Source organism: Sciurus vulgaris, assembly GCF_902686455.1.
Source record: "Sciurus vulgaris genome assembly, chromosome: 7".
Taxonomy (NCBI): Eukaryota; Metazoa; Chordata; class Mammalia; order Rodentia; family Sciuridae; genus Sciurus; species Sciurus vulgaris.
Genome location: NC_136467.1, coordinates 155,547,450 through 155,555,080, shown reverse-complemented (window position 1 = coordinate 155,555,080; position 7,631 = coordinate 155,547,450). Strand labels below are relative to the sequence as shown.

The 7,631-nt window shown below is 45.1% G+C and overlaps 1 long non-coding RNA gene across 1 annotated transcript; it reads right to left on the bottom strand.

Annotated features, from left to right (window-relative positions):
* Positions 1-1,035: 1,035 nt before the first annotated feature.
* On the bottom strand, positions 1,036-6,160 carry LOC306666090. The gene is made up of 2 exons (XR_013765184.1): positions 5,505-6,160; positions 1,036-3,071 (listed from the first exon to the last, which is right to left on the bottom strand). It is a non-coding gene; the product is annotated as an uncharacterized lncRNA (long non-coding RNA).
* Between the last annotated feature and the right edge of the window lie 1,471 nt (positions 6,161-7,631).

The window sequence follows — 7,631 nt, the reverse complement described above, 5'->3', positions numbered from 1 at the left end:
GAAAAGGAATTAGCATGTAAATGAAAAAATGAACACTTCATCAAAGATTTAGAAAGCGCACACGCAATGGAAATTTAAAAGAGTCAATAAAACTCCTGAATTACTGGAGGCAGGCAAGAGTGCAGCAACAGGAGGAGGAGCACCAGCATAGGAGGCATTTCTATAGGAAACAAATACGACTCAGGAAAACGAAGTATGTTTGTAATGATAGATGCAGTTGGATAGACGATCTATGCCAAGGGAACCGCTCGCAAAGTGGAGACATAATTGAACTCACTGATGTGCCCTTTTCAAGAAACGCTTATTAAGTGAAATGATTTGGAAAGGTGGAATTTAAAGGCTATGAACAATAGTCCAGAGAGTCTCCAGATTCACACACACGTGTACACACACAAATTTAGGGTTGCTGTATCAATAGCAGAAAGTAAATCAAACGTAAAAAGTAGAAATCACAAGATGGAAAAAGCTGATAAATGTATAAAATCAAAATACAGTTCCAACCAAGACATGCTTGCTAAAGTCTGCTTGAAATTTTAAAATCTGAATATTCCAAAATAACTGCTTTAAACATGGAGAAATGAATGCCAATACTGGAAAACATTAGTGCAATGTTCACTATTTAAAAGATCAAGCGCTGTATATGAAAACAAGAGTTGAAGATTCGGAACACAGTGATGTGGTTGCTGCCATCATTGTGCCTAACTCTGCACCTTGGAAACAAACAACGGATCTCCGCAAATGCTCCTGAGATATTTTCTAGCACTCTTATGTGCTTCTTCATAAGGACAATTTCAGTCATTTCTGCATGAAAACATTAAGAGACTCTCCTACTTCTAAATGGTGGTTATATTCCACCCACTTAAAATTTATTACCTAATACCGTGTTGATGTCCATGTTTAATTCCGCTCCCAAATTTCTTCAATTGCTGATCAGTAATCTCGAACACACACGCATTTGGCAAATTTTCAGGAGTGCCCCATTGTGGAAATGATCTGTTGTAGCAAATATCAAGTAAATTATTTTTTGAGCAATGCCAACAAATTTCCCTCCAAGCATCATTGGGATCATTTCTTTCAATGGATTTTTCTAACTGCTCATTTTCTGTTTAATATGAAAAAACTATTTCTATGTTAATCAGGCAGAAAGCTTACTTCTGTGTCCACCATTCTACAGCGCACCCACTGGGGTTTTCTAGGGAAAAACCACATCCATTCCATATCCCTTCATTTCCTTCTCTTAGCTCCTCCCTCCTGGGGGCAAGCCTCACTGCCTCTGCAGAACAAAGCGCCAGTCTGTGCAGGGACCACCTGGTCAGTCCTGCCCCGCTCCATTCTGCAGACAGGCTCCGGGTCCTGGAGCTGACCTCGGCAGTGCCGAAGCTCTCGCTGAGCCTCCTCCACTCCACTGGGACAGCCACCCTGGGCTCCTGCCTCAGGCTTAGGGGCACTGCTGTGCCTCCCTAAAGAAACAGCAAAAGCAGAGGAAGCCTGGCGGGTCCCACATCCTCCGCAGAGCCAGGCCATCTCTCTCCTCCTGGCAGGCTTGTCCATCATGGCTGTCTGCCTTTCCTTAGCTGCTCATTCTCTTCCTTGCCCCCACTCCTACTCCCCGCCCCCCGAAAATAAAACAGAAAATAGAAAACTGCACAAACAAACATTTGGCTCAATGAGTTATTGTAAAGCAAATGCTATTTTTTGAGTCTGGGTCTCCCATGTTGCTGAGACTGGCCTCAGACTTGCGATCCTGCTGCCTCAACTTGTGGAGTCACTGGGATGCGGTCACACACTGCTAGGCCTGGCTGTAAGACAAACTGCTGAGGGATATGGAAACAGAGCGTTGCCAGGACCCCAGGGGCTCTCCTGTGGTCCCTACTCCTTAGGAATAGCGACAATCCTGCCATTTACCCTAATCTCTCTGTATTTCTCTGTAGATTGATAACCCACATGTGCATCCCTGAAGTGTTCAGTTCACCAACACTTAAAAATTCGGTATGTTCTTTAACTCAAGTGTGCCCATCATCCCTGATTTTCCTTGATAGTCATTGTTAAAGAACGTGAGTCCCTTGGTTCATCTCCCAGGTTCAGATTTGTTGCCGGTATTCCGCAGGCTCAGTTGCTGAGCACTCTCTGTTCTGTACACTGTGCCCACAGCTGAGTCAGTGGCCTGGTCTGGCCCCCAGGTTCTCAGCCTCACGTTACCCCTGGGGTGACACAAGGCTCTTCCTACCTGTCTCTGTGCTATGCAGTAGCCGTTGACACCCAACACCTGGATTCCTTACTTCAGTGGGGTTGTAAGTGGGGTTATTTCACACCCATCGATTCTTGTTCTGTGTTAGTTGAAATAATTGTACAAAGAGACAATTGGACACCAGAAAATTAGGTGTTAAAAAGTGGACCAGTCTTCAAGGCTACGGAATTAAGATAATTCTTAAATAGGAGGTTAGGAAGTCAGTTGGACCTTCTAAGACTATGTGTTCAGCAGAGATACCAAGAAGTCAAAGCTGGACAAGACAAGGTCAGTCAAATGACACAGGACAATAGTCTGCCCTGTTCTGAGAACAACATCAGGGACTCTCCCAGATGAGAAAAGGCAAACGCCAGGTGTGAGGGCCGAGTACATGCACCGAACAGTCACTGCAGAAACCTCTAGTTACCCCTCCTTATTAGCATAGGAAAACCACACCCAGGTGGCGACAAGGTGGCTTTGACAGGCATCTCCTGGAGAGGCACCGTGAGGCAGAGATGACCACTGCCCACCTCTCCATGAGTGACATCAGGGGCCTGGTCCCTGCCCACCCCGTAGATGCCGAAAGCTGTGCACCTTCATCCTTCAAGGCAGCTTGGGGTTCTGTTCCCACGAGCTCCTCCCTTATTCCAGAGCCTAAGAGTCATCTTGCTCCTGTCTCAGCTGGACTTTGACGTGATCCTTCTGACAGAGGAAAGGGTAAGGGAGGAATCCAGGTGCTTGTTCTCCTGTGGCTATTATCTTGTCCCCTTCGTTCCTCTTCTGCTCTTCCCCTCTCAGTTCCTGTCAGCTTATAGCTGTGTCCTGTAGAAAGCAATGTCTCCTCCTGAAGGAAGAAGACTGGTGTGAAGAGCTCTGCTGGGGTGCCACCAGGAGACCCGTCAGCAGCCAGGGGCCAGCAAGGCTCCAGGTCGTCTCCCTGAGGAAGAGAACACCCGCAGGGCGAAGCAGAATGGACACACCCTTACCCATATCAGGTGTACCAGGACACACTCCTTCAAGTCTCCATGTGCATGTGCGCAGATCACTCAGAATCCTGGATTGCTTTCTCATGGCGTGAAGCCACCATGCTCCTTAGCAGAGCACAGAGAGCGAGCACAGTAGTTGGATTAAAGCCCCTGAGTTCTGACTGCAGCCACCCACACCAGAAAGAAGAACCTCAGTGTCTATTTCCCTGCTCATCAGCTGTGCATCGACCAGTTATCACTGAATAAGGCCGTCCACATGCAGAAGCAGCAGTCACCCTAAATCCTAGGAATAAACACACCTACACGTGTACGTTGTATATAGAGAATAAGAAACATGGGATCCCAGGAGGTAAGAAGGGCCAATAGATCACTCACGAGACAAGAAGTTGAGACGACCAACATTTGTGACCACAGAAATATCAGTCACAGAGTATAAAAGTGTTCATTCCCATTCACAATAAAAGGTGAGCATTTTTGTCAGGTTGGTAAGAGTTAAATGAGATAAAGGTGCACATTCCTGGGCTTGGATGCATAGGGGGTCTGACCGCAGCCTCTCCCCTCCATCTTCCTCTCTTCTTGTCTATACTGGCGTCCCTGCCTATGGACCGCTAACCTCTGCTGGCTGAGCACCGCCTGTCTCCTGCTGCTCTGAGCTCCTGCGGGTTCTGTCCAGCCACGTCTAATGGTTTTGCTGGTTTGAAGGTTCATTTTGTACTACAAGCTTTCAACTTAGGTCTGCTTTGTGGAACTTACTTTCTGGTGAGTTTTCCTATTTTAGAATAATTATGTGCTCTCTTTCTTCATTTTTTCATCTAGTGCCTTTGTATAGCAGCAAACTGAAGTTCTAGGTTTGAAGGTTTTTTTTTCTTTCTTGCAATTCATTGAAGATTACATTCTCATTTGCATGAATTCTGATAAGACGTCTGCTCTCAGTCTTACCCTTGTTCCTCTGTAGGTAAGGTTTTTTTTCACCTTTGAAATCATTCAAGGTGTTCTGTTTGTCTGGGTATGGTCGCACACACCTAACCCTAGAGGTTCTGGAGCCTGAGGCATGAGGATCCCAGGTTCTTGGCCAGCCTCAGCAATTTAGCAAAACTCAACTTAGGGAGACCCTGTCTCACAGTAAAAAAATAAAAAGGGCTGGGGATTTAACTCAGTAGTAAAGTGTCCCTGAGTTCATTCCCCAGTACCAAAACAAAAACAAAAACAAAAAATATACTGTTTGTCTTAGTTTTCTGCAGCTAAATGTGAACTGCCTAAGTGGTTTTACTTGCTATTGTTTTTCTTTTTTCTTTTTATGCCATTTGGTATTCTCTGAGCATCTTGGATTTGGTTTGCTGTCTGCTATCAATTATGAAATATTATCATCCATTATTTTTTCAAATATCTCTTCTTTGCATTCTTTCTTTCTGCTTTTGCTGAAGCTTTGGCACTGTGCACAGATTTGCGATGCTCTGTTGGGTTTGTGGGTGTGTTTGCTTTCTTTCCTCTTTCCACCTTCGTGGTCACTATGCCTCAGCTGTGTGGAGTCCATGGACAATCCCATCACTCCTTATCTCTGAGCTGGTGTCCTTGTTTTCTATGATTTATTCTTTTTTCTTATATTTCTCCATTTCTCTTCTCACTTTACCTATCTTGCTTACATGTTGCCTGCCTTTTTCTACTAGGGTTCTTAACATATCAATTACAGTTACGTTAAAGGCCCTGGCTAGGAATCCTACACAGGTATCATCTCTGAGCTTGGTTCTCATGATTACATTAAACCAGCAGGACACAGTGTGTTGCATATAGAGTGTCATCAGGAATGTAAAAAGGGAAGAAAATGAACCATGTTCTTATTTGCTTGTATACTCCGTAAAGCAGCATAGAAAGAGCAGAATGAACAATCTACTGGCTTGCTTTCCTTGATGTACACTTTCTCATAGGCAAAAACTCTTTCCTTTCAGAGGAAAACATAATGAAATATTTAAATACATCTCATGTTTCAAAACTGAGATAAAAAAGAGTGCATCTTCACCTGCTGTTTCAGGTCCAAAATGCCTTCCCCTTTTTACTCTTGTCCAAATGCTTGACTCCACAGGAGCCCCCAGTCCTGGTTTCACGGATCCTATCTGGGAACTGTGTGCCACCAACCCTTCATGAACACTGGGGCTCACTGCAGTCGAGGGACAGGCTACTGGCAAGGCCGATCAAGACAAGAGTTTCTTTTTTCTACAATAACAGTCAACCTCCACACAAATTAGTTAGCAAGACAGGACTTTAAACCTAGGACCATAGGGGGTATTTCTGACCTGCCTTCACACTCCCCAGCTCCTCCTCTGCAGAGGCATTGGGCAGGCCATGTGGCCTTGTGAGGTTCAGACACAGGTGCTGAGTCCTTACCACAAAATGACAGCAGTGCATAGGGACCGCCAGTGCACAGTGACAGGAACAGAGATCTGGAACTGGGAAGCAGGGGGAAAGGCTCAGTTAGGGCAGATCAGACAGAAACACTGTAGATTTACCAAGGATCACTCTGCAGCTTGGACCCGAGATGTGAAATTAAAATTGCATTGTACTGGAGGCCTTTGAGAAATTATAAGAAGAAAATATATAACTGAGAGAAGAATCCCAGACCCCCTGAAACATAATTCTAACTAGAATGTCCCAGAAAGCTAAGTCAGTCTGCTAAATACTTTGACTCACGTCTATTCTAGAGGGACCCTTAACTGACACCTTGTTTTACCATTGGTGGTCAGTCCCCTTAGAAATAAAAATGTTTCCCTTCAACTGTTCCATTTTTATTCTCCAATTCATATGACTGCTCCGGTTGATAAACTCCTGTGCACACACTGCAGAGAGAGATTACATTTGAAAATGCAGTTACATATTGAGGAGTAGCCAGCTAGAGTGGTGAAGGCCGCGTTGGGGTAAGGCCAAGCAAGCTAGAAAGCAGAGGTGCAGACACAGGTGCTTTGGAAGAGTGCATGAGTGCAATCCAGTGCAGGAAAGCCAAGTCTGCTTCAGTGAACAACTCTTTCCTGAGAAAAATACAAATCCATGTTTACAAAATTACTTGACAAGAAATGTTTATAACAGCTTTATTAAAAACAGCAGAATGTTTGGAATGAACATATTGTGGTGCATTAATACAAAGCATGTTACCTAGAAAAGGGAGAAATCCTGAGACATGTAACACTCTGGATGAATCCTCATGAACACCACCAACAAAGCATGCTCAGCTGAGAAGCTAGACACCAAAAGTTGGCAACCACAGGAGTCTATTTTTCTGAAGGTCAAATACAGGCATAATTAATCTGCATGGTCTCTTTTATCCCCAAAGCCAGCAGGGGGGAACAGAGGGCAAAGGGAATTGTTGGTCCTTCAAACTTTTGAATTCACTAGGCAAATGTTAGATGTAGAATTCCCTCTCACACTTTGACTCTCTCACAGTTCCATCACTGACCCCTAGAGCCAGGTTTCAAGGGCTTGCATAATTAGACCAGTCTCGTCTGGATAATTTCCCTATGTAAGTCCATCTGACTTGGGACCATAATGTCTTCAGGAGAATTCTTCCAAGGAGTACCCAGCTTAGGTTTGCTAAATAGCTGGGAGAGTTATGTAAAGAGCAGAACCCAGGAATCAGAGGGGTAATATCCTGCCTACCACAGTCCACACTCTGACCCTAAAGGTTTTCATGCATCCCACACAGGAAGCACGCACGCTCCACCCACCTCCAGCTCCTCATCAGATCATAACATCAGCTCACGGCCCAAACCTCACCTGAAGCTCCTTAGTGCAAACTCCAAGATCTCATCATCTTAGTAGGCAGACATGAGCCTCCTGGGGCACAGGTTCTCTCTGTGGACTTGTGAAACTAAAGGGAGAAGTTATAAGCCCCTAACATACCCACCCTGCGATGATGGGACAGTCATAGGCCAAAGGTATGGACATTCCAGCCCCCACAGGGGGAAACAGAGGGCAAAGGGAATTGTTGGTCCTTCAAACACTAGGCAAATGTTAGATTTTTTAAAAGTTGATCACTAGTATTCCAATCCATATTTGTGGGATACAGTGTAATAATTCAATGTATGCAGAGCACTAAAACTTATTACTTCTTTTCAGCCATTTTGGCATCAAATTTTGGCTTTGTCCTGAGGCCTGGAGCGGATCCTGAGGCTCTTGGTGCCTCTGCTGGGGCTCCTGGCTCCACCCTCTGTTCTCATGGTTCCACCCAGGAGTCCAGTGGGGACTGGACACCTGGGGACCACGTTCACAGTTAGCAAAGTGTTACTGTGGATAAATAAGAACTCCACAAAGAGATTACCCTAGGTCTACAGAAATTATTACACAGTGTAGGGGACGCACCCTAATGCGGCTGCACCCTCATGACAACCTCTTCCTCACTCGTGGCACTGCCTGATCCACCAACAGTTTAC